Here is a 5800-nt window from a genome sequence, read left to right on the forward strand (position 1 = left end):
AAGTCATAGCTATCCCGCTGCACAATGGCAAGGAAGAAAACAGCAATACCTTTTTTTCCAGATTCAGCATAAAAAGAAATCTTTCAGACTACTTCTATGGCCTCTATCATTATCACAAGTTAGCTTACACACAATGACACTGGCAAATTATTAATCACTAATAATTTTTTTTTTAATTGAACCTATCTCGCTTAAAAAGTTCTGATTCACAAATAAAATTTGCAATGTGAACATGTCTGCATCTGTATTCTTATTTTCCTTAAAAATACTAAGATGAAATGCATGCAATTAAGTAAGACAATCTCATTTCTGTCTGATCTTCAAATATACCTTTTCTTAGAAAGAGTGACGTTTTATGAAAGGTTTCCATAAATCAACCGAAAGTGATAAGCCTTGAATTAGAAAAAGGTACAGAGCAAATAGTTGTAGATACAGTATAAATTCTAAAAAACAATGCTCAGACAAACTTAGTTCAATGTAATCTAAGTTCTTGAAGGCTTACTAGTTTCAAAATTGCTGGCAGGCAAAACTGTAACACATTATAAACCTTGATCTTCTTTCAAGAGAGTATTTTTAAAACACGTAAAGCACAGTTAAAGAGAGAAAAATCTTTTATATTCTCTGTTACAATCTCTATTCCACAAACTTCTTAGTAAGGACTAAGTGTAGTTGTAAGGCCTGTTTATACATGTGTGAATGTAAGAACGCACAATAACATGCATGTAACCCTTCATCCAAGGGTTCAGCTATCTGTGACTCAGACACAGTTCTGTGAAGCGCAGCTATGTGACTCTGGATTATCATTACTGAAAAAAAATTTTTTTTTAAGCTGTGAGAGACTAGATAAGCAAAACTATGTAAGATATTAAAAGTGAAAACAAAGCTGAAAGGGAAGTTGGTTTCTTGGGAATAGTACTCACAGGAAGTTATGGAACTTTGGAAAGAAGAAAAAAGCAGAGACTGGTTTTTATTTTTTTGGCAACTGATGTCAGATCTGGCAGCTCTGCAAGATCAAGAACCAGTCCTTTCCAAGATGCAACGGAGGCCAACATTTCCCCACCTCAGTGCTAGCCTTCTGGCTAGCACAAACTTATAAAGTGGTTTTGATGCAGTTATGAGCAAACTGCTGTTTAGCTTTGTAGTGTTAGTTCTAACTATCATGTATATGTATTAGTGAAAAAATAAGTCTGTACTCAGAAATCACGACTGATCCAGCTTGCAGAATCTCTGCACAGTAAAATGTGTCCAAATAAATGCAATCCTTTAGAAGAAGGAATATATATGGACGTAGGGAGCACAAGCACCTTAGGTTCTTTGGACTGAAAATGGAGATTGTGGAAGCAAGATAACAGAAGTTTAGGAGCAAAAGTTTTGGAAGAGAAATGTACCATGTGTGGCAGTAGCCTGAGATTATACATGGGATTCTACAGAGGTTCCTTCTGTGTTATAGATCACAAATCGGACTTGGAGTGACCAGCTGAAGGAGGACGGCTTTCTTCCCCCTTGTAGAATGATTTAGGAAAACAGGTCACCTGGAAGGGACCCTATCCAGCCTACCCATGAAGGAAGAAAGCTTTCACAGGTAAAATGCATTGAGAGATTCAGGAAATGCATTTGTAATCCACCAGGACAGTGTGATATCTAAGCAGACATTAAGAAAGTTAAAATGTGGGCTTTGTAAAGTTACAAGTATTTTGAATAATTTGATAAAAACAGATAAGGACAAATTTGGTAACACAGTAAGTCTAGAGAAGCAAACAGAGGTTTTGAAATCTGAATAGTTGTCAGACGAGGCAGTAGCATCAGCAGTATTAGAAAACAATCTCACAGTAGGTAACAGTGTTCACCAATAGATCCACAGTGTACTGAAAGAATTGCTGAGCTCCCTAATTGCTAGGTGGTTCAGTTACTTATGAGAACCGCAAGGGAGACCCAGGTGATTTTAAGAGTAAGATGATACAAGGTGATACAGCAATTGCAAACTGTAAACTGAACACAGTAAACTTATATGTTAAGCACATTCTAAAACAGACAATATTTATGTAATTTGCTCATAATAATTTTGCTTGTTCTTATTTTAAAACAGCTATTTAAATTTGAGAAAACCTCAGCCAAAACCTACAGTATGTATTTCTTTCCCTAATTACTTCAAAGTTTCATTCACATATTATTTTCAACATATCCCATTTCAGACTTGCTGTGTAAGACATGAAATACTTAAGACTGAAAAACTAAAGAGTGGTTCTCTAATAACAGCCAAACACAGACAGCTTTCATCAACGATAAAATCCTTCTTCATTGATGGAAATGCATAAGCAGTCACTGTGTATGTTTGCAAATTATCCTTGAATAGCTCTCTACTTCTGCTTTTTAAAAAATTTGTTATTATAAAAAGCTTGAATTGCATTTTATATAGTTCCTGGGGTCCTAATATAAAATTCATCTAGCCATAAACTCATAACTACAGGCATAATATGTATCATCAATTTGAGGTAGATTCTATCTCATATTTCAAAATTAAAAGCTATCATTATTTAGTTTTAAAATGCTAATCATCTTTCCATTAGTTCAAAAAGAATTTTGATCAAAGCTTTATAAAAGTGAAGTGTTAGGATGTGCTGTAGAAGTGTTGAATTCATTAACATTTGTCAACTGTTTAGCCTGAGTGATTGAATTATTAATACAGTAATTACTTAAAAAAAAGTTACATATACAATCATAATCCCAGCATATATCCTCTAACTTTAATAAGTTAGGCCCATATACATGGGCCTTTTTTTGTTGTTTTGTTACTGTGCCCTAGCAAAATAAAAATTCAGCTCATCAGTGTACAAACCAACACTTCCAAAATGTCAGGGCTTTACACACTAAATATGTTACAAGCCTGGATGTTAAAATCTTCTATCAATTGGCAACATAAACTGGGAAACTGTTTATAGACAAGTAATCAAGACGTTATCTATAGTATTTCCAGTGCCATCTTAGGGAAAAAGTGTGTGACCCTCATAGAAAGATGAGCAAAATAATCTTCAGTAGCTCTGCAGAAACACCTCTTGGTAGCACCTGATGCCAGCATATTTTTTTTAAATTAATGAGCTTTAGCTTTTTAAAGCATAATTACTTCCATATCTACTGATTATACTACTACAAGAACAGTATTCAAAATTCTATTCTGGAAGCATTTTAGGATGTCTTAAACTGAATCCAGTGTGCAGCATGTTTGTAAAAAAAAAAAAGGGGGGGGGGGGGGGGGAGGGGAAGGTATCATTATAGCAATCCATAGGAGTTAAAAAGGAGGGGAGTGAATTCACAGATTTAAAAACTTTACATTATAAAGTTAAAAAGTATTATTAGTATTTCTTATAAATTTAAACATGACAGTCATTTTATAACTCTGGTTGTTAAACTGGATATACAGTAGAAAACTGTCTATAAAAATAACAACTGAGGAGCATGTTGAAAGAAGCTATTTAATGAAAATTATACATTGTAAATTTTTTTTTTTTTTTTTTTTTTTTTAGAACTACCTTAAGCAACAAGGGACAAATACAGATAATGATGCCATTATCAATAGAAAACATGTCAGAAGGTAGTCCAGCAATATTCCAAGCTCTGATTTCCACTGGTTCTCCCAGGGTATTTGTTAAGGAAAAATCATCAGAACAAGGAATGTCTTTTGTTTTACATAGCAATGCCCACTCTTTAGTTTGCATCTAGATAAGAAGAAAACAAGTATTAACTAAAGTTCTGTCTAATCACAAAATTTTCAAACTATTAAAAAAAATGTATTTTTCAACCCATTTCCCGTAACAGTTGCTACATACAATAACACTGTATCTTCAAATGGAAAGAAACTCATGCTTCTACATAAAATGTCTAAAAATGTCTCTAAAATTGCCTTTGTATGTGATTTCTATATATGAAATATAAGTTTATTTGGTCAGAGCCTTGGTATGATTTTATTTACCATTTCAGCAGTAGTCCTCTATACTATAAAATGAGTGTAGAACAAACGCACATATTCTAGCTAAAAAAAAAAAAAAAAAAAAAAAAAAAAAATCTTCATTATTTAACTCTCGGGACACACATAATGACCACTTGTCAGGACTTAACCAAGCTCAACAACTTAAAAATCATTTACAGTTGCTTTTCACTATTCTCTGTATCATCTAGCTCACTACAGTTGTATAAACTATACCTGTTTGTGTAGTGCGTAATAATAATGAAGACACACACCTTTAAACATGTAAACCAAAAAGCGTATTCCACTAGGAAGAATGCTTCTAAAGAAGGAGAATATATAGAAATAGTATGTTCATATGAAAGGCACAATATTGTATGAAAGCTATGTATGAGGTCAGATAGTATGCTGTAGTATTCTAAACTAAAAATTAGCTGGCAAAGCCTCAAGCAACAAAACTCAGAAATGCAGTATTAAAGGAAATGCTCTAACTGCTAGAGACAATAACAGAGGTGGTGAATAAAGGATTCATCAATTTGCATAAAACAAAGTTGATATTCCAAAAGATATCATAACTTTTTCTTTTATGAAAACTGCAGGGGAAAAAAACCCCAACATAACAGCAGATGAAATGAAGAACTGCACAAAAGTAATTATGCTATCCAACAACTTCTGAAAGAGATACCTAGCTAATATGTGTCTGCACAAGAATAAGCCACCAGGAATCCATACCTACTGTTGCACAGAGAAAGAAACTATGCAGTCAGAAAGTTTGAAATTACACTAAACTTTTCAGATTAAACCACTATGTATTCGTTTTTAGTGAATAATGATGTAGGTGTCTCTGCCTTTTATGAGTATCATCTGCACCTCTATCTACACTTGCCTGGAATACAGTTCAGCACCCCTTAAGATGTTTCACCAAAAGTACTCCTACCTACCCAGACTCAATATTACACACAATGCAGGTTTTAAGCATAAAAGAGAACATTCTCTCAAAAGTATGTAATTTGGAATTGTAAAAACTGCTGACTATTTATTTACACTACAAATACTCACATCATAAACTCTCACTCTATAAAGTTTTAAAATAGTAACACCACAACATGGACATTATGAAGAAAACAATAGTTTGAAAGAACAGTACAAAATTTTCTAAAGAAAAATGGACAAAGGAAGTACATTGAAGGAAAAGTGGAAATAAGGATTATATGTTCAAATGAGGTACATTGATTTTTTTTCTCTCTTAATTTTTAGCAATTTTTGATAGCCTGGACGTGATTTTCAAAAGAGATGGACATTAATTTCTTCAGCTGAATTCAGTGGCAGGTTTTAGTGTTCAAAAACTTTCAAACTCAGGATAATTTTGACATCCAAAAATTGTTATATCTAAAATCAGCTGCCACGTCAAAATCTTTTTATATTCAGAATTTCTGTTTATTACAGACACAAATCTACTATGTTATTGAGCTACTGTATCTTTTGTCTTTTTTTGTACAGAATTACTCCACTTTCAAGAAGTTAAGGAGAATTTAGCCATTGTATGGAATAGGAGTAACCAGAGCCATGAGGTATAAAGTTACTGGCAATTGCTTTAGAGAAGAAAAGTAACCAAATGACTCCATGCTTCACACAGCAATAAGTACTTTACAGTAGAATGAAGGAAGAATTTCCCCCAAGAGTCTTACAAATAAAACTCAAAATCCTACAATACAGTTTCAGTTCCACTTATGAATTATATTAAAACATAATTTACAAATATAAACTTTATATTACAAGAAAAATTAATAAAATTTATATTATTACAAAACACGGGGACAAAATCACTGTACATATTAC

This window comes from Fulmarus glacialis, unplaced genomic scaffold, assembly GCF_000690835.1.
Source record: "Fulmarus glacialis isolate BGI_N327 unplaced genomic scaffold, ASM69083v1 scaffold13920, whole genome shotgun sequence".
In the NCBI taxonomy this organism is placed as follows: domain Eukaryota; kingdom Metazoa; phylum Chordata; class Aves; order Procellariiformes; family Procellariidae; genus Fulmarus; species Fulmarus glacialis.